The sequence below is a fragment of the Chionomys nivalis genome, chromosome 22, assembly GCF_950005125.1.
Source record: "Chionomys nivalis chromosome 22, mChiNiv1.1, whole genome shotgun sequence".
Lineage (NCBI taxonomy): Eukaryota > Metazoa > Chordata > Mammalia > Rodentia > Cricetidae > Chionomys > Chionomys nivalis.
Genome location: NC_080107.1, coordinates 23,510,010 through 23,531,913, shown reverse-complemented (window position 1 = coordinate 23,531,913; position 21,904 = coordinate 23,510,010). Strand labels below are relative to the sequence as shown.

The following is a 21,904-nucleotide window of genomic DNA, read 5'->3' as shown; positions in this document are numbered from 1 at the left end:
CCCTGTCTCGAAAAACCAAATATATATATAAGCAATTGATTATTAAACACTGTTACACTTTCCCTCAAACTAATTTGGCTGCTTTGAGGAGCTTTTCGGATCAGTCCCTCCATATTTTTCTAACACCACGGTGGGTGGAAACACTTATATCTCATGATTTAAAGCCTTAACAAAGTGGGGTCTTTCGGAACCCAACTTAATCCCCCTTTGGGTACCATTGGGTTTGCCTAACCCTTGTAGTTGCAACAAGTGAGCTGGGCATGCTCAGTGGGCAGGGTCGGGTTGGGAGGGGGTGCAAGTGGGAAGCCTGTGGCTCCGCAGCCAGGGCTCTCCGCCTCCCCCAACCTGTATGAGGGCTGGGCCCTGTTGGGCCAGTGCTCAGCATCCCACCCCTGCTGACCGGGCTTGGTCTTCTCCGAGGGTCACTGTGCTATAACATTCAGGCCTGGGGTCAAGAGACCTGGAGCAGCCAGGCCGAGAGCTGCAGGCCCTGTCCCCAGGGTCCCCCGACTCCTAGACGCCTTTCTAGGCCCAGGGAAGCCTGGCGACTGAGAGGTGCGGTGGGGGAGGGGGGAAACGCCGGATCTGGGGACGCGCGACGCGTGATCAGGTAAGGCAACCCCAGCGGGCGAACGTCCTCCTCCCGGGCAGATGGAGCGCGCGGCGGGGGGGGGGGAGGGGCGGATGGCCAGCGTGGGGAGGGACAGGAACCCGACACCCCGCCGGCTTCCCGGGCCTAGCTCAGCCATCTCGTCTTCCCTCCGGCTGGCGAGGAGTGGCGGGGTCTGGAGTCCCTCTCCGCCCCGGCGCAGGGCAGGATCGATCACCCCGGGGCGGGGTGGGGGGCAGGGCCAGCTCAATGTCCCCGCGAGGCCCAGAGCGCGAGTCTGCAGCCGCCCTTCCCCGCCCGCGGCTCGCACACCCGCCTGCACTTCCGCGTTTCCCCGCCGGGCCGAGGAGCCCGGGCCCGCGGTGTCGCGGCGCACGCGGTGGCGGAGTCGCAGGGTCATCCCCCGGGGAGGCGGAGGCGCACGAGGTGGGAGGAGGAAGTGTCCGGGAGGGGCGTCGGCGGGCGGGTCGGGTTACCGTGGCCCCGCCTGACCCGGTGACATCCCGGCGCGCCCGCCGCGAGCCCAGGGCCACTCTGGTTCTCGGCGAGGCCGACTCCGCCCTGGCTGGAGGATTCTGGCGCCCCTGCCCACCCGCTGTCCCCTCGCGCGTGAGGACCGATCTCAGGTGTGTGCGTTCTGGCCACCCGCTTCTCCTCCGCCCTGGCTTCTAGGGGAAAGTGGTCCCTTTCTGAGCACCCTGACTCGGACTCTGTGGGGCTGAGGTGTGGCGGAGGTGGAGGTGGTGGTGGCGGGAAACTGGGGGAGGCTTGCGACTTTCTTCTCCTTCAGGGCTAGACGAGGCTGGAATACCTTTGTAATACACTTTCCCTAGGAAGAGGCAGGGAGTCTGCACAGCAGTGAAACTTTATGCCAACTTTTCACTTGCGAATGCGGCTCCTCCGGTGAGGAGGATTGCTGTTTCCTTCTGTGGTGAGGGTCGGAGACCCTTCTGGAGGAGGGAGGAGGCTTTCTTTGAGAAACTCAATTACCGGGGTGTGACTGGGCAGGGAGGAAACGCACCGTGCACACCAGCAACACCCTCCACTCTCCACAAGGCAACTGCTTCTAGTTAAAGAAAGTTTGCTGAGTGCGGTGGCTCAAAGGGTCTTAGCAGATAGTGGTCCCGAGACCTTCCTTCTCCCCGTGCGGAGATATAGGTACCCCTGAAACAGCTTTTCTCCACCGACACAAGTTCTTCCAAGATCTCATTGACAGACTCATCCAAGTGACACAACCGTAAATATCCCAGGTTGCTACAGAAACAGCCAACAGTTACATTTGTCAGTTTGTACAAATGGGTGCGAGAAGGAAGTTGGTAAATTAATGTTCTCGTTGCTTAAAACAAAACTTTGTAATTTGCATATATTCCAAAGTTTAGCGCCTTGGAGTTTCCCTTTTGAAGGTGGAAAGTACTGGCGATGGCCACCCTGGGACCAGGGACGACTCTGTCACTATTGATCAGACCACGAAGCCTGGATGCCATTGCCCAATGGCATTGTGCTGTCTCGGGGGCCTTAATGATTAGTGTGTTGAAACCTCCCCATGTTTTTCATAGGGACATTAGTCAAATGACCATACTTCCTTTATTTTAGCAGTTTAACCCTTCACTCCAGTGAGTAATGGGTGAGTAGAGAGACAAAATCGTTAGAACTCTGTGTTCGGAGAGGTCACATAGTCAATTTTATAAAGTCACTCTAGGCAGCAGGGGAAGGCAATTGCATGGTTCTGTTAATGAGCAAAACAGAGTTAGCAGTTCTCAATGGGTGTTGTGCCTTCTTGCTTAGTTCTTGTAATTAATATTTATAGGGCAATCACGATTTGATGACCACTCTGGATAAATCACGATGGCAAACTGATATAATTCTTACATAATCCTATGTGGTTATTTTATTTACGTCAGTGCAGCTCCAGAAAGTAAGCTTTGACTTGGGTATGGTGTGTCTTAGACATTTTGAGATCTCTAGGACCTGGAACAGCCACTGACTTCTACTAAGCTCCCACAAATGCTTTCTCGAGCACTGACTAACCTGGAACAATGTATCAGAATCTAAGAAACAGATTTTTTTTTTGGCCTGAGGGAACATATTCAAACTCACTAAGTGTCACAAGCAAACCATGGGTAATAATATAGAGCAGGACTACAGTCCCTGGGAATATGCTCCACAGGCAATCTGTTTCTAAAATGTTAGTGTCCTTCCTACTTTTTTTTTTGTATTGAAAAAGCAAATTTTAGGGAAAGAATACAGCTAGGCAGGTAATTTAGTTCTCATATGGTAAGCACGAATTATCCAGAATTTTCCCCTTTAGTTGGGGCAGCAGGAGGAGGGCTAGTGACAGCTGTGGTTATTAGCAGAGGGAACAATTTCCAGACCATTGCTTTTCTTTAGTTTTGGAACATGTTGATGTTTTCTGATGCTTGATTCTTTGTGTTCCCCAGCGCAAAAAACAATTCTTCAGAAGGCACCAGAAATTGCATAGATATTACATTTGGCTTTTTTTCCTTTTTGTTTTAGTTTTTTTGAGACAGGGTTTCTCTGTAGCTTTGGAGCCTATTCTTGTAGACCAGGCTGGCCTCGAACTCACAGAGATCCGCCTACCTCCGCCTCCCAAGTGCTGGGACTAAAGGCATGCGCCACCACCGCCTGCCTACATTTGGTTTTTTAAAGGAAGTTTTATGCAGTTTGTGTGTAGGATTATGTAGCAATAAATAGATAAAGCAAAATTACTGTTAGCCGTTTTTGATTAATGTATGGAGTTTGTTAAGTGGGATAAAACATGCATTCAGGTGCCCCCTGACACTTTAACCAACTACCTATGTAACTATGGTCCCACGAAAGTCTTGCCGAGTGAGATGGAACCCACCTAAGTTTATGCAAATCCCGTGATGTTTCTCAGAATGATAGAACACCTAATAAGAAATTTCTCAGGAGTTTTATTCCTGATCCTACAGATGACTGTAGATGGCTCAACTCTTTAGAGACAAGTTGATGTTGCGGAGAGTACCATTGATAACAGGCTTAAAACTGCCTAAAGACAAACAAGACGATCATTTTAGGAGGTAGGATTGGTCCAGACTTAAGTCTGGAAGTCCTGGAAATCCTCCCTGCCGCAACCTCTGGAATACTAAGATTATAAGAAGGTGTTATCCCTCGTGGCTTTGAAGCAGGTTTTACATTCTCATGAAAGCACTTGGCTAATTCGACTACATTGAGAAAAGAAGAACATATACAGGTAGTATTATAGGAAGAGGAAATGCTACTTGTGTGCATTACAAAGGACATACTTTATTGTGTTTATGCGCCTTGTTTTTTAATTGTTGACGAGATGAATAAAACATATATAGCGATTGGCTGGTGATCACATTGATCTTTTATGGAGAAAGAGAAGAGCCAAGATGGTTGCAAACCAGGAAATGCCTAAAAGCTTTAGGATAGACCTCTTCCTTTATCACAGTGGTTCTCTACCTCCCCAGTGATGCTCCTCGTATTGTGGTAACCCCCAACTATAGAATTATTTTGTTGCTGTTTCATAGCTGTGATTTTGTTACTGTTAGGTATAATAATGTAAATATCTGATATGCTACCCTGTGGGGGTTTTGATCCACACACAGCTTGAGAAACGCTGCTTTGTTATACAGCCCGAGAGAGATCTAGGAGTCACCGAAGAGAGAAAGCAAGAGATAGATGCTGGTGTAGTGGAGTGGAGTGGTATATGCGTGCGATCCCAGGACATGGGAGGCAGAGGCAGGCAGACCTCTGTGAGTTTGAGGCCAGTCTGGTGAGGTTCAGGACAACTAAAGCTGCATAGTGAGACCCTTTCTTGAAAAAAAAAACAAAAGAAAACACCCAGAGATGGTGACGGAAGGAAACTAATGGTTTGTGGGAATACCTGAGGAGTGTAGCTTGAATTTTGAATTCTAACTTGAGTCTCTCAGTGAATGTGACCATTATTTTTTATTATTATTTGCTTGTTTTCTAGCCTTTTTGTCTTTTGTTAGTGACTTCTGCTTTTCTGTTTCACTCATTGTATGTGATATCATGTGTCATCTGTGTTATTTATTTATAAAGACAGGACCTCAATTTATAACCCTGGGATGGCCTGAAACTAGCAATGTAGACCAGGTTGGCCCAGAGCTCACAGCGATCCATCCCACTCAGCCTTATCTATACGCTTACTTCCCATTTTTCAGTTAAGAGTTTTGTTCTGATTCTTGCAGTATCAGATTTGCTATTTGTGCAGGAAAGCATGGTTTGTGATATTGATAGGTGAAGCCTTGGTTAGCTCATTAAAACTGATGAGAAGAAATAGCTAATAAGCAATTTTAATCTTCTTAATTCTTGTTTATTCTTAGATATTTCGAAATAATGAAAACAGGAGGTGGGTGTGGCGGTACACACATTTAATGCCACCACTCAAGAGACTCGAGTTCAAGGCCACCCGTCTTAACAAACTGAGCAGGAAAAGAAGAGGCGCAGAGTCTCCCTGTTTCTGACCCAGGAAGTTCCAAGTTTGTTTTACGTTCTAAGATTCTTGGAATTTCTGGGCTGAGTACACTTTTGTGAATTCATGAGATTACTAATGAGTCTGTAGACAGCGTCAGGGACAGGAGCTGAGTGTCTCCTAGTTAATAGCTTCAGGGATGGGAGCTGAGTGCAGGAGGCTTTGAGGTCAGAGTTGAAACTTCCGTCTCACCTTGCTGCCGCCTGTGGAAGACCTAGAGGCTAGAGATAATCAGGAACAGCCTGTGGTCTGACCATTCTGCCTACGTATGAAACCTTCGTCAAACGCTAAATTACTTGGTTTGGAAAAAACCGGAGTTTCCGAATATTTGAAGGGTGAGAATACCTGAGAGGGAGGGAAACTCCTTGGCCCTGTTCCCATACTGCGCCGTGCACTTTATTTCCTATTCATATATCCCAGACGAATCTCACTATTGTAGCCTTGGCTGCCCTGGAACTTGCTCTGTAGGTCAGGCTGGTCTGGAGTTTACAGAGACCTCCCTGCCTCTGCTGGGATCAAAGGCATGCAACACCACGCCCAGTTCATTTTCATTCTCTATGCTGTCTTTACAATAGACTTATAAACGCCTTTCCCTGAATCTGAGTTATCATAGCCTGTTACTAAACCCGAGAGAAGGTGGGGATCCTAGACTGGAAGGTAAATTGGCAGAAGTGTTGGTAACCTGGGAAACCAATTGTGTGACCCCTGTGTGTTTAGGGGAGGGGGCAGTTTGTGGACCTGAACCCCTAACCGATGAAGGCTGTGCTATCAGAATTGGAGTTAAATTATAGGACTTGTTGGTTGGTGTTCTCGTGGAACTGGAAGAATGATTCATGTAAACAAAGAAACAAACAAACAAACAAACAAAAACCCGATCTACTTGGTGTCAGAAGTGCTGTGAGTAGAGGGGCAGCGTTCTTGTCCATCTGGAGTAACAATCTGACATTACTTGGAGCATCTCTTAGCTGTTCAGGAAGATGTAAACACTAATTTATTTCTGAACAGTGAGATACTGTAATAGTGTGGGTACCTTTTGAGCAATGACTTTAGACTTCTCAAACTTTCTGTTCTTCAGATAGTGATGTCTTATGGACTCTTATCTTTGACTGATCACGTATGTAATTTTATGACTGGTTTTACTTGGCAGGGAAAGGAGACCTCAAACCTGTAACAGAGAGGCCAGTTTCTGAAAAATGAGATTTAAGGAAGGTGGTGTTGGGCAAGATTGTCTCTGCCTAAGACTTGATGACAGTACTCACAGACTTAGAGAAACTTGAGTGTTACAACTGGAATTATTCCCTTGTTTTTGCTGGTGGTCACCAGGGCCTAGTGGAAATTACACACGTGAAGAGGGAATGCTACGTTCAATGAAAAGAGATTCGGAGATATCCAGTTAAGATTTTATGCTATTATATGCAATATAACCCAATAATCTTCTAAATATATTTCAAAGTGACAAAAACAATAGTTTAGAGTGCCAGGTTCTCAAGGGCCTTTTCCTTTGATTTAAACTGAATAAATAAAGGATGTTATGTTTCATTGTAGTACAGTCAGACGTGCTTTTGATGTTCTCCTCTCTGTTCCACCCTTCCTGGCCTTCTCCTGTTCTGTGGGATCAGGTCTAAGCGTTTGTCTTTGAGGTCAGGAAACATCCAGCTTTGCTCCTGAGTTCTGCCTCTCTCCTTGGGTCCTGTCTAAGTGGGCGTTAGCTAGAATTCTTTAACCTACCTTATTTCTACAGCTGCGTCTTGCTGTGCTCTTCCATCTTCACCCTTTTTTGGTTTGTGGTTTTTCGAGACAAGGTTTCTCTTTGTAGCTCTGGCTGTCCTGAAAATCGCTTTGTAGACCAGGCTGGTCTTGAACTCAGAGATCCTCCTGCCTCTGCCTCCGAAGTGCTGGGATTAAAGACGTGCGTCACCACCGCCCGGCCAATATGACAGATTTATAGACCTCACGTGTCTTAGCCAAGTGCCTTGCACGACACCAACCAAATACTGTTGGATATATAACCCTCTCATAGTTTACTCATTTAAGAGTAAACTTTACTTATTTAAGAAGTAAGCAGTTGGTTTGAGCTGGGTGTGATTGGGCAGCGGATGACACATACTAGCTACATTTCAGATAATTAGCCCAATTGGGTATTATAAGCGTTATCGTTAAACGCCTTCCCTTTTTCCCTACACATTCAACAGTTTCTAGGATATTTGCGAAGAGGCAGTTGCATCAGTCAAACTGATATTCTAAAAGCAATCGCTCAAGAAAATTACTGGAAGATTCTATAAATCAGGAGGACACATGATTCCTGTCTCTGTCAGCGCTACTGAGGCTTGGAGGCTCCTTTACTTCACTGGTTTCCCGTTCCTCACCTCCCTACCTAATCAAGTTTCTTAGGAAAACAAAATCCTAACTGAGTGGGTTGTGTCCATGTATAATTTTAGCACTTGGGACTTTGGGGAAGGAATGTGGAAGATTTGCATAGTTCAAAGCCTGAGCTACTTAGTGAGACCCTGTTTCAAAAAATAAAAACGAGGACATGATAGCCCATCTTTTCGTCTCAGAGGTAAAGCGAGAACTCTTTGAGTTCTAGGCCAGCCTGGGCTACATAGTTACATAGTGAGTTTCAGGACAGCCAGTGGTGTGGAGAGAACTGGTCTCAAAGCAGAAAACCAAGGCCAACCAAATGAAAACAGAAAAAAAGCCACAGCAACAACAAAAACTAAAAGCCACTGAAGAATCTGGCAGATTCTAAGGAGGTAGTGGATAAAAGCTTGTCACCATTATCAAATAAAGTTTCTGGTCCTTTCATTCTAAAAACTAGTTATTCTTGTTTTTATTCATGTGTGTGAAGGTATGCCCTGTATGTTTGGGTGTCCATGGGAGCCAGAAAAGGGCATTGGATCCTCTGGAGCTGGAGTTACAACCATCCAGCATGGGTGCTGGGAAACTCAACTTGGGGTCTCTGGGTGCTGGGAAACTCAACTTGGGGTCTCTGCAAGAGCAAGGGCTCTTAATTACTGAGCCTTCTTTCCACCCTCCAAGTTCTCCGAATTCTAAGGAAACAAAAACTCAAGGACCATTTATGTAGGAGCTCAAAGGTGACCCCGAGGGGAGGCTTTTGCTTCTGAGCACCCCTGACATCGCTTTGCCCAGTCTCTGATCCTTGCTGTTTTCCTCTATTCAGGGAGGTAGCTTAGACTTCAGGAATTTGAAGCCCACAGGTATTACTCCTATCCTGTTTACTAGGAAGCCAGTCTTGCCAATGGTGCTGTTTACTGCTGACCTTCGCCTGACTTTCTTTATTGTGTGCACTTAAGAGATCCTGTCTCTAGCCTTTGGGGATGTGGCTTCCCTTCCACATGAAGCTGTATGCCCTGCTGCTCCCTCCTCTAGTCCAATGCTCATAGGGGTCATTTTTTTTTTAATTAAAATTTTTGTTTTATGTGCATTGGTGTTTTGCCTGCATGTATATCTGTGTGAGGGTGTTGGATCCCCGGAACTGGAGTTACAGTTGTGACCTGCAATGTGGGTGCTGTGAATTGAATCCAGGTCCTCTGGAAGAACCACTGAGCCATTCTCCAGCCCCCATATGGCTCATCTTAAATATATTTCTATTTTTTCACTTTTTTTTTAGCATTCTTGTTAACATTAACCCTTATTTCCATCCCAACTCACCATTAAGTATCTGAGATACATGTTGTGTACCACTCACGTTGCCAGATTCACAGCATATTAAAATAAAAGGAATGCAGAGATTTCACCCAATTGTAGCTTTTACTATTAATAAAAGTAATACAGCATTTGGGAAGTTGAGATGCAAGGATCACAGTGAGTTCCAGGTCAGCCCAGGCAACCAACCACCACGGTACTCTTCCTTAGCCCTTGGCCCTGGTAAGAGATTTTTATTGTTCACTCTGTATCTATTGTTTCTTCCAACAGCAGGGAATCCTGTTGTACTGATGATTAAGGGAGATCAGAGAAATTCAGTTACTCATTCAAAGTCACACAGCTTCTTTCTGGTTCAGCAGAGACTCTGGAAATCTTCGTGAAGGAAGAGATAATCCTACGCCCATTTCTTCCCTTGCCCTTCCCTTGCCTTTTCTCTTGGAGATAGGAATGTGATTTAGGCTGGCCCTTATCACTAGGTGGCCTAAGCTAGACTTGAACTCTTGGCTCTCCTGTCTCAGCTTCAGGAGTGCTGAGATTACAGGCATGCACATACCTAGCTCTCTACTCTTATTATGATTATTATTAATTTTTTTTGGTAAGGTGTTTCCTGATTTTTGCTCCTTTGACTTCTGCTGCTCCTTCCATTGAACTTCACCTTTTAGCACTTAACGCTTGTTAACACTTCACCTGGTGACTCAGTAGCTGTCTCTGGACTTGACTTCAGGAACCTATGACTTGTGACAAAGTTCTTGAATCTGATGACTGTCTGAACAGCCTGCACCCTAGCATCCATCAGTTTTGTACTCTCACATCTGGGCTTCTGGCTACCTTGGGGACAGGGAACATAATCATTTAAGACAGGGGCACATGCGAATTTGTTTCCCTACCTTACCCAGGAGCCACATCTTTCGCTTGACTGTTAGCCTCTTTCTCCATTTCTTCCCTGTATTTTCTGAAGACAAGGTCTCGATCTATATGTCGTGCTGGCCTTGAATATACCATTCTCTTGCCTCCAATTCCTTTCTTGCTACAGCTCTCCCGAACTTTCAGCATCATTGAGCCTTTCATCCCACCCATGCATTTCCTTTGCAAAAGATGCTCGTTAGTGGTTAGAGCAAGACTAAACTACAGTTACAGAGAGATCTGAAAATAGACCCAGGCTCAAGGACACACTCATTTCTTTCTCACATGTTGTTTTGGGCATGGCTTTCTGCCCTAGGTCCAGACACTTGGTCCTTCTATTTACGATGTAGAACTTCCTTCTAGCTTTGTTTTCAACGCCATCTTGCTAGTGGAAACTGAAAGGGAAGAGACACTTCCACCCTCCCAGCGTGGAGTACTAAAGTGAATGTGTGAGCTCCACTCAGGATGACTTGGTTGGAACTCCACTACAGAATCTTATTTCCTCCTCAGAAAGATTGCCAGCAGGGCAGTGGCGGCATGCGCCTACAAGCACAGCACTTGGGAGGCAGAGGCAGCCAGATCTCAGTGAGTTCAAGGCCAACCTGATCTATAGAGCAAGTTCCAGGACAGTCAGGGCTACACAGAAAACACCATTAAAAAAAAAAAAAAAGACTGCCAATATCTTCTATATAGGAGCCCGGAAAAGTGGGAATGGAGGTCTTTAAATGATACCTTTTTCATACGATCTGTCATCCTATACCAGGAAGACAGAGATAGCATGAAAACTGTCAATATTTTCCTCTCCATGTCTTCTTGCACCTGAACCCAGGTACTCCATTAGCTTCCAATTTTGAGCCACCCAAGTTCATACTTTTCCTGTTATTATCTGTATTATTTTTACTGTAGTATGGTCTGTCCTGTGTATACCAGGCTAGACGTGAGCTCAGAGATCCACTGCCTATTGAATGCTTCGGGTAAAAACATGCATTCACTTCAGTTACTTTGTGAAAATTCTCCCTGCTCACATTTAATTTTTATTACTAAGTGAAAGAATATTGGGAGTGGCGCATGACCTCAGAAGGCAGAGACAGGCGGGTGTCTGTGAGTTTGAGGCCAGCCTTGGAGTACATAATGAGTTTTAGGACAGCCAGGCTACATAGTGAGACCCTGGCTCTAAAAAAACAACAGAAAATTACTTTTATTATTATCTTTCTGCAAGACAGGGATTTGCCGAGTAACTCAGATCCACTCCAACACAGTGGTCTTGTTTTAGCCTCTGGTGGCCAGGGCTACAGACAGGTACAACCACACAGGCCAGCTCATGTGTATCATAAATATTTACAAGAAGGCCCAACACAGACAAGACCAAACTCTAACTGTACAGTCACCCACACCGCCAACTACACGCTCACTTCCTGCCTTTAAGATGAGCTTTGTTAAAGTATGCTTTGACCGTTTTGCTAACTTTCTTGCCTTTCACTCTATGCTTTTGGAGACCTGGGTCCAATCTCAGGTGAATCTATTTCCGTCAGGTTTATTGGGGTCCTGATTGACAAGCCAGTGAGTTTTTATCTTTTACTTTTGAAACTTCTGTATTCTGCTTAGTCTCTCCCGGATGAAACTGAACTCACCAGGTTGCTGTGACAACTTGCTTCCCTTTGGAGTCTTCCTCTGGCTGTGTGCAGGTTGTCTCCCGGACTTATTCCTAGCTCCCTGGCTTTTCTCTGAGGTTACTCGTTTCACCTGATTTATCCCTGTTCTCCGTTTGGGTGATTTTCAGAGTAGCATCTCCGGCCACACCTCTGGGGAACCGTGAGCTGACATCGGTGGCTACTCCCTCACTGATGTGTGTCCTGCAATCCGATTAAGACTACCCCTTCCTGCTTTGGGCTGTTTCACTGCTCACCACCTATGTGATCTAGTCATTAAATTTATCAGTCTAATGCATACTGGCCATTTCCCCACAAACTGGGACTATAGTGGTCTACAGATCACTATCTACTCCTGTAGAATTTAGATTTTAGTGGAGGGGAAAGGCCTGATTGTTACTAAATGAAGAACGGGCATTTGAGATGGCAAGTGCTCTGTGATTATTGCAGGTTTGTCTGACTCGGGAGAGCATGTCTCAAAAGCTGATATTTTCTTTGAGTCCTGAAAGACCAGATCTCTGTGTGCAAAGATGAGTATCAAAGTCTTCCAGGCGGAGGGGACAGGTGGCATCAACATTCTAAGTGTACCCAGATGTGGTGGCCTCACGCCTTTAATTCCAGCACTAGGAAGGCAGAGGCAGTTCAATGTCATCCTGGCTAAAAAGCAAGTTCCAGGCCAGCCAGAGCTACATAATGAGATCCTGCCTCAAACAAACAAACAAACAAACAAACAAACAAACAAACAACAAACAAGTAAGTAAAAAAGCCAAAGTGTGTGCACCAACATGCCCTTCTCATAGAATTGGGCCAACGTTCCCTTCTCATAGATTTGGGGCTGAAGTGATATCTCAGGGTTAAGAGCTCTGATTGCTCTTGCAGAGGACCTGAGTACATGTTGGCCCACAGCCGTCTACAACTAGATTAGGATGTGAGCATCTATAGTGTGTCTGTATGAAAATTTTCATAACATTCAAGAGAAACTTTGTAAAGTCTTCGAGGCCAGATTAAGGCTTAATTCAAGTTACAATGCTTCAGTTGCATCCAAGAGCAGATTGCATGCAGACCATTAAAGTGACGCAGCACAGAATAGTGTCTCTCAGATGAGCATGATCATGTTGGCAATTCCAGAACCTGGGAGCCGAGGCAGGATGACTGCCCTAAGTTTGAGGCCAGCTTGGGGGACATAGTGAGCTCCAGGCCAGGCTTGGGTACAGAAGGAAACCTTGTTTCACAACAACATGAACAAAAAGACCAAAGTCTTTTTTGTTTCTTAATCCCTTCTTAAAAGAGCTAGTTCCAGGACAGGAACCAAAAGCTATGGAGAAACCCTGTCTCGAAAAAAAAAAAAAAAAAAGACTAAATTAAAATTATTTAAAAGCTTAATTTTCTTTGACATGAGGTTATCTTCTACCCATGAAGTAGTTAACTGTTGTCAGTTAGAGCTGGGCTCCTTGGGAAGGTCATGACCTTTATGATATAGACTGTCAGCTCGCCAAGAACCAATGGTGGGTGGTAGTGATTCCATTGAGACTGAGTACTATCAGAGTCTGCTCTGACTGTTCAAAGTAGACAGACTTTTGGAATAAGGGGAAGACACTGAGAGAGGATCTCAGTTAAAATTCTATTTTAGTTGTTCAGCTGAGAAATTACCATGTGGACAAGCATTGTGTTAAAGGCGAGAAGAAATAGACAGATTTAGGAGATGTTTTTGAAATAGATTGGTGACTAAATACGACAGTAGATTGAAAAGAAGAATCAAAATAAAGGGTTCATTTTTTTACTTGAACATCTAGGCTAATTACCGAGAAAATGAGAATTTGGAGGGAAACAGGTTTGCTGGTAGGTAGAAAGCATTGTTTGGTGTGTGAGGTATGTATTAAACATTTCATACAGCTGGGCAAATAGAATTTGGAGAGATTGAAAGGCATTTGGTCTGAACAGACAAGTTTTTTTCCCCCTACAGAGATTATACGTGATACTACATGAGGTTTCCTATAGACAATGTTCAAATAGAGAGGGGGCCAGTGATCAGTTGTTACACAGGAGACTTGCCATTGGCTAGGAGGGAAACCAGGAGAATGTGATCATGCTGAAGACAAGAGCCCAGAGTGGTTTTTTTTTTTTTTTTTTTTGCATCAATTGTAGAGCTTGCACTTGGTGAAATAGTTCGGTTTTGATTTTGACTGATGTGTGGAGAAGCTGGGTCAAAGCTTACTGGGTCCAGTTGTGGATGTGTAGACGGTGCTTTCAGGAAACTCAAGAAATGTGAGGAAAAACAAAGAAAATCAAATAGTTCTTGAAAGGAGATATTGCAGAGTGAAGTTTGTTAAAATCAGTGGACAGTGGGATGAGAGTTGGATAGTGTGCTGGGCAATGGTAGGAATAAAATTGCTAAAGAGTAAGAAAGGGAGGAGACTTGAGGTAAAATGGAGGGCTTGGTCTTTGTCAGAAACAGGATACTTGGATACTTGGAAACAGGGTACTCTTACGTACGGCAAGGGAGGACCATAGAGAGAATGGGTAAGGGATGATGGGGCAGATCTTGAGTGGGGTGGATGGGGTTGTCCCTCTTTACAGCCTACCCTTTCCCTGAGATGATGTTCCTGGAGTCTGGAGGGCTGAGCAGGGATTTGACATGGAGCTCTTTGGCCAATGAGCATTGCCCGTTCGATATTTAGGGTTCATGATTTTAAGTTGAGAGCATTTGTGGTTGTGGTTTTGTCCAGGTTGTTTGTTCAGTTATTTGGGTGAAGGTCTTGAGAAGACAGATTGATGAGATTCATCAGTTGGAGGAGTTTAGGTAAAGAGGAAGAAGGGCACGTGCATGAGCGAAGTTATAACGATAACTTTTTATCTTAAGCTAAACATTGTGAGAATTGACTGCGAATAAAACAAAAAGTGAATGGTTTTGGGAATCAGACACAACTGCCATGTAGAAATTAAAACACTAAACCGAGGAGATGAGCTGAGAAGGGGGTGGTGATGCTCACACCCACTGCTGTGAAGGAGAAGGCTCGGGAGCTGGTGCACAGAACCCTGATGCTTAAAGCAGGGCTATGAGAATGAAAGTCAGTGGCTGAGACCAAATCAGAGAAAAGGTCATCAGAGGTCAGGGGCTTGAGGGCTGGAGCCTCCAGATAAATATACACAAAGCAAAGTTTGGGAAAGAAATAGGTGCGGATGTCATCAGTGATGAGGGTAGACGGTTAGATGACTGCAAGGAGGGATAGTAAGAGGGAAAGAGGAAGCAATGCTTTGTTTTTTATTTTTTTTTTTAATTGTGCAGTATGTCTGTTTCAAAGAATACTAGGACTTAAAAAAAATAAGAGCAACCAAGCTTTATGTTTTGTGTGATTGGCAAATGGTCTTTTTGTTCTTGAGATTGTGAACGATTGCAGCATTTCTCCCTCTCCTGTCATTCTTCCAAACCAGCTCTTGCTCTCCTTAAAATTCATGGTCTTTCTTTCTTTTTTTCTTAATTGTTATTGCATGAATATATGCATACACATATATTCCTAAATATAAAGGAGGTAAAGTTTAATACTATAAACTTCATTTTTTTTTTTTGAGACAGGGTTCTCTGTAGCTTAGAGTCTGTCCTTAAACTCACTCTGTAGATCATGCTGTCCATGAACTCAGAGATCTGTCTGTCTCTGCCTCCTGAGTGCTGAGATTAAAGGCAGTCGCCACCACCTCCTGACCTTTTTATGTAACCCAGTCTGGCCTGGAATATACAATCTCCTACTTCAGCCTTTGAGTACTGAGATTATAGGTATGTGCTAGGTAAGCGTATCAAGGGCCAACTGCAATAACTCACACCCGCCAGTCCCAAAGCCAGCCTGAGCTACATGCATAGTAAATAGCAGGCCAGCTAGGGTTCCAAGAAATGCTGTCTCAAAAGCAACAACAAAGAAAAAAAGAGAAAAAAAAAACAAAACAAAAGAAAATATAGAGAAAACATTGCAAGGTGAATAAGAGAAAAACTTAAACTACCTCCAGGTTGGGAGATTTGGGGGGTATGAGCAGGGTTGTTAACTAAAAGTATTTAAAAGCTCAAGTGCAATGGAAGCAGATCAGCCTCTTGGGAAGTGAGATGCTAACTCGATCACTTCATTACAGGAAAGGGGCTCACCAAAACTGGCTCAGACATTTTAGTACAGTCATTCCTATTTTATTGGCTGAAATATTAGACCCCAGTGTGAGGATAAAGCAACACACCCTTATTTGGATGCTGTGAAGGGAGGGCATTGACTGATGCATCAACTTTCAAAGTTCAGGATAAATCTCACTTCCTTAGTGATCTTAGAGTTTATGCTGGAAAAGGCACATTGAGAGATGAGAACATGATAGAGTTTCGAGGGTAGACTCTGAGGTCCAGAGGACAGAGTGAGGTTGGGAAAATGAGGCAGTAGGTAGGCGTCACCACACCCGGCTGTGCCCTTTTAGTTCATCTTCTGGTGATGCTTCAGAGAACGGGGCAGCTAGCACAAAGGGGCTGCCTTTTGCCTTGAGCCTTCCCAATCCTCCTGGGAGTGTGGTGAGACTTTGTATTGTGCAAACCGACTAGAATGACCTTCATAACACAGTATGGAGCTATATACTCCACTGCCTATAATTGGTCTTCTGTGCAAAGTTCAAATTCCTTTGACTTCACCTGTATCCTATAAGATAAGTAATAGCTACCCCACCTGACTTATTTCTTCTCATCTCCTCAGTTATGATTGCTTTATTACTCACGAGTCCTGCCTAGGTGACCATGCTGGACTTCTACCTCATTCTAATCTTGTTCACCTTTCTCAGCCAGAAGTCCTTCTTCAGGTAGGTTGGCCAGACTTGGCTAGAGCTAAGATGTCTGCCAGAGGCGTCACCCTCCAGCTTTATTATAGGACCACCTGCATGGTAAATGATACATCCTTTGGTGCCTGACCTTGCCAGGTGTCATGTTGGCCACTGGATGTAACATGAAACGAATAAAAATAGATGCCAGTGTTAGGACAGTTCTACCCATTCCTAAAGGAAAGAAATTAGGCCTTCTCTTTCCTAGCTGGCTCCTCCTCCCATGTCCTTTACATCATAGCTGTGAGCACTATCTTTACTTTTATAATTTTTCATCTCATAGTCCAGTATCTCATAGTCCAGGCTAGCTTTGAATTCACTCTGTAGTCAAGGTTGTCCTGGACTGCTGAGTTTACTGTCTCTCTTTCCTAAGTGCATACATTCTCCAGATTTTGCTTAGACTCCTGTTTTTTAGTTCTTTTTTCCTCTTATGGGCTAAGGAGGATCTGTGCAGGAATGATGAGTGCAGGAAATACTTGGTACCTGAGTGTGACCAAGGTGGTTAAGATGGAAAACTAACAATCCGTGTTCTGCCTCACTCGCTGGTGTCTTTGCTTTGGGCTGAGTTGTAATCATAAACTTCTTTAGTTATATAGCCTAATGAACACAAATGTGACTTTCTGATGTTTGTAAGTATAATTGATTGGGCTGTTTCCACTGTCCACTTGATCTTGCTGGTAGCGTGTAGAACTTTCTGGAGACTTGCCTCAACGTCCAGTTCCTTTAAGGTCTCTTTAAATGTCAGTTTCCTTGTCCCACGTGAACAAATAATTACGTCTGTATTCCCAAGGTTTGAGATAATGTAAGGCAGATACCAGCAATGCGAATGCCCTGAGTCACCGTGAAGTGCAAGAGCAGCCGTGAGTCACTGCTCAGCACAGGTGGACCGGGAGTGGCGGTAAAGGGGAGACGGGCATGGCTTGGGGCTGGCTCAGGAGTGTAGGCTGAATGGCAGGGATGGGATGACAGGAAACTGGCTAGTGGGACTGCTGGCCCGAAGTTGGCATGCTCTGAATGGGTGAGCGAGAAAGACCCATTTTGACACTCGGGAACAGATTGTTCCCAGGTAACCCCTGTAAGAGTAATCAGTTGTGGTGCATGCCTTCATATCCCGAGTGGTGTATGTCTTCACAGCCTGAGGTCAGTTATCAGTTTAAGGCAATGCGTTCCTAAGAAATACCCTGGTTTCTTTAAAAAGATGAACTTACAAAGCTAAGTGTTTTGGCGTAGCTTTTTGGTCTTATATTAGTGTTTTTTTTTTTTTTCCCCTAATAGAGATGGAGTCCAGAGCTATGACAAAGCCAAAAGCAACTCCACAGTTTCTCGAACTGAATGAAAAATAAGTACCAAAAAATACCGTTGCTGAAGAAAGGACGAAAAAGCCACACTTGGGTACATTGTCCTGGTGGATTAACCCTGTTGGGTTAATTCAGGACACAAACCTTTGATCAGGGTTCTTACAGGAGAATGCTTTCAGTCCGTGCCTACTGACAGTGTTGGAGGTACGGCCACTGGACTTCACGTGATTGGAGCCTGACCTGAGGGAGAGTCAGCTCCCTCTCGGTGACTTCTGCAACCAGCAACCTGTGGCCCAGATCTGCGGTGGGTCCTGGGCTTTGTAGGCAGTTGTGACAGGACACTCCACAAATAACAGCGTCTGCTCTATTTGAAAGAGTGTTTGCTTGCTTTGGACAGCGATGTTAGAGACAAGCCAGAGGAGACCTACTGGCTGTTTTACTAGGGAATCTGAGAGTGTTAAGTGTACCCGGGCCAGGGCAGGTGCTGAGTAGGCCAAAGCTAGGTTGTAGTTCAGAGAAGGCAGACTGCTTCCCTTCTCTCCCTATAGACGTGCACAGTGGCCCCCTGCACTGGGAAGGTGCGGGAATGCGAGGAGAGCTTCTTGTAAGTCTTCTATATCACGGGGCGAGTTTGGCAGGTATGCTTCACCTTGCTTACATAATCTCAAACTCTGTATCTTTGGATGCAGATGAGATTTTATAGAGGAGGTAACTAAGCTCACTGTCACACAGCTTGTGTCTGAGTCGGGCTGAAGGACTGCTGGCGTCTCGTGTGTGGTAAATGTTTTCCTACAATGGATGTTACACCGAACTGGACAGTGGTGTCGGGTGAATATGCCGTACCACCCTGAATGTGCTCAATCAAGTGTGACTAGCAGGAACCTGGATGCACCCAGTGAAGGGGCTATGTCCCGCAAACAAGTAGTGTGTTGCTACTGGCAGGGGAGAAAGCAAGGTTGAGTTCATTCCAGGAGAGACTCTGACTTCTGTGAGCTTCCTTTATGACTTAGCACAGTGGGGCCCCTGTGTGAGCATCCCACCTATGAGATGCTAGACCCTGGTAGCCTGCAGTCTACAGCACAGCAGCAGAAATGAAAGACCCTGCTTTAATAAGATAGAAGGTGAGAACCAACTCCTGGAAATTGTCCACTGACCCCTGAATACATCCTGTTGATATGTATGTGTGTATATTTGCATACACACATCACATACACATTAAAAGTTAAGTTAAAAAATGCAGGGGTGGTTTTAAATAACTAGCTTTAAGTAACTAGTTTAAATAGTTTCTGTGCCCAATGCTTAAGGCGAATTCATCTTAGCTGGGGTGGATACTCTAGGATCCTGAGAAAAAAGGCAGATACTTCTGTAATGTTTTCTAGTCCCTGTCCCCAGATTCCGAATAAATTGCAAAGGAGAAACATCTTTCTCCTTCCTCTGTGTGGTTCTTGACTCGTTTTTCATAAAGACAAGAACCATTGTGTAATAGGAAAATTCCCCAAGTCAGATGACTTGGGACTGGGTCAGTTGTCAGTTGTCCATCTCAGGCTTCTCTTAGAGCACTTGGTTGCCATGTACACCAGTTTTCTTATTGCAAGAATAACACACAATCATTATGAAGATATTAAAAATTATGTACACAAGGAAGGAAATTAAAAAATGACTAAGCCTTACTAGTCAAAGATGAGAATTTAAAATCTGGGGGATTTCCTCCTCGGGTCTTTATGTAAGCATATGTACATCAGCTTCAACAGAAATTTATAAGCACACACCCTTTTTAATTTTTTTTTGAATCAAGGTCTTGGTAGGTAATTGTGACTGTCCTGGAACTTGTTATATAGACTAGACTCACCTAGAATTGGCAGTGATCCTCATGCCTCTACCTTCTGAGTGCTGGGGTTATAGGCATGTCATAACCATGTTGAGTCTGGTCACTGTTTGATGTACTGTTGTGCTTTTCATAATTAGTTTTCTACATTCTCATCACTGAATCTTCATCCTGAGAATCTAAACACTGAGCCCGGCGGTGGTCGTGCACGTCTTTGATCCTAGCACTTGGGTTAGAGAGGCAGGCAGATCTCTGTGAGTTTGAGGCCAGCCTGGTCTACAGAGTGAGTTCCAGGACAAGCTCCAAAGCTATACAGAGAAGTGCTGTCTTGAAAGATTGGAAGAAAAAAGAAGAATCTAAACACTTACTCTAGATTACCTGGCTTGGCTAGGCAGGAAATCCACTTGTCTTCATCACCCACCAGCAACCAGAGTTACAGACACATCTTACTATGCCTAGTTTTATGTGCTAGGGATCCAAACTCCATTTGTGTGTGTGTGTGTGTCTGTGTATCTGTGTGTCTGAGGTGGTTTTCTCTATGTTGGAGCCTTTGTTGTCCTGGAACTCACTTTATAGTCCAGGTTGGCCTTTAACTCAGGGACCTGCCTGCCTCTGCCTCCTAATCGTTGGGTCAAAAGGCACTTGCCACCACACCTGGCCAAATGCTGGTTCTTCTGCTTGGGATGCAGGTACATCTCTCCATTCCCAGTCTTGATCTTTTCTTCGAAGAAACTGAAGCCCAGAGAAGTCAGGTGTCTTTGCTGAGGCTGAGCTTTAGGGTGGGGTGAACACCTCAGGCCACAGGCTCGGTGGAAGCACTCAGCTGCCTCGGAACATACTCTCATAACAAAGCGTACTGTTGGCAGCTGCCAAGGTAATGGCCCGGGAGTAGGCAGAAGTGCACTGGGTGAGGTCAGGCCTGAAGGTCACCGCACTGATATTGGAACCTGGAGCTTTGACAAGAGTCCTATTAGAAATGCCATTTTACAAGTCACTTGCCTCCTGCCTGCCTCTTGGTTAAGAGCTTGGGCTCAAGCTACGGGCTAAATCTTTTGGATTAGTTTTGCGGTTCCTTCAGCGGTATCTTAGAGTTTCTGGCTGAGGAGAGGCTGTTGATTCTAAATTGCTAATGTGCTCTGCTGATTTCCATCTGCTGTGTGACTTGACTGACAACAGTGCTCGCCTAGCCCACTGGGGTCTGGCGAATTGAACTGCTCAGTCAGAGTGTTTCTTGAGCTGGAATTGAAATGCTGGGCCCTTCAGTTGCCAGTGTGACGACAGCGCTCAGGCAATTGACTTCCGCTCTTCAGTCTCCAACTGGGGGGAAATTATGAAATAAAATGGGGGAGAGGCCGGGCATCCTCCTCGTCAAGATTGAAACCTATAGAAATAAGTAACTGTAATTAATCCTATGCCGGCTCTCCTCCCTATTAAATCTGCACTTAACTGGGTCCTCTATTTCACACAGCAGTGGCGCTTCCTAGGCTGCAGGTGCTGTCCTGGGTCCCTTCCTCTGTTGTCATGTGACCTGAAACTTTTCTCTCATATATGTCCAAAATCAGTTCAAGTTATGAGTAGTGTGTGTGTGTGTCTGGGAAACCTGCAAAGAACCCAGGCCTAGGGGGACTAGATGTGAGGACGGCTTCCTCTGTGGGTATTGGAGAGGCCCTCTCGGCCTACCTGTTCTCTGCCCCAGCCTGCCACACTGAGTGAGAGGGACAGCTTTTCGCACTGTGAGTTCAGTAGGCGTTTGTACTCGAGACAATCCTGGAACTGTGGGTTTTCCTTTCATAGATACTGTTTTTGATTGTGGTTTGTGTGTTTTAATTTCTTTCTCGGGGAGGCTCTTCATATTTTTGTCTCTCTTTCCTCTTGTGCCTCCTTTCCCATACATTTTTCATGTTGATAAACATGGCTGTTTCCTACTGAAAACAACAGAAACGACAACTGCTTTTACATACACTCTTTCAACTCTCTGCTGCCCGGGTCCGGGGTGTCAAATACAGGACCCTTCCTGGTAGGCAAATGCTCTGCCACTGAGCCATACCAGCCGATTCCTTCTTGAAACACACATTTCATCAGAGCACTGTGTGCTTAAAGCCCTCCATTGACTTCCTGTCTCTGGATTGTCAGAATGAAAACCTTGCCAGGAGGAGGTCATGTGTGGCTTGGCATCTGTCTGTCTTTCTGACCTTGGCTGGAACCCACTGCAGGCACCGCTTGTCGCAGTCAAGGTGGCCCTTTGGCATACCAGAGAGGTGGAGCCCGCACCGGCTGGGTATCTTTGCTTGCCTGTTGGCCTCTTGCAAAAGCCCTTCCCTCAGGATCTGTGGGCTGACCTCCCCTCAACTGTGTTTTCCCAGATTGTGCTCGTGAGCACTTTATCCAGCGGTGATTCCTTCACCCTGCCATTTACTCTCCAAACCGTCACTCGTTTTACTTTTCAGAGCACTTGCCATGTAAAACATATCCAATTTCAAACGGTGCTCATATGTTTATAAAACACTCCCAATCCATGACAATACAGGGGCCCTCTGCCCACAGAGCTGTTCTGGGGGTCTAGCAAGAGTTCCGACCCCCCAGTGGCCCTCCACCTGCTTTCCTCATTTGGCCAGA

At 45.3% G+C, this 21,904-nt stretch overlaps 1 protein-coding gene across 3 annotated transcripts in view; it reads left to right on the top strand.

Moving 5' to 3' along the window:
* The first annotated feature begins 304 nt into the window (after positions 1–304).
* The window catches only part of Gpd2 (glycerol-3-phosphate dehydrogenase 2), a 136,353-nt gene continuing 114,753 nt past the window's right edge, over positions 305–21,904 (top strand). Inside the window, exon 1 of one of the 3 annotated variants that reach the window (XM_057755213.1) lies at positions 305–610. The gene's annotated coding sequence lies outside the window, so the exon portion shown is untranslated. Of the gene's footprint in view, positions 611–1,088; positions 1,237–21,904 lie in introns of those variants that run through there. The other 2 variants (XM_057755214.1, XM_057755212.1) reach the window with 2 other exon arrangements.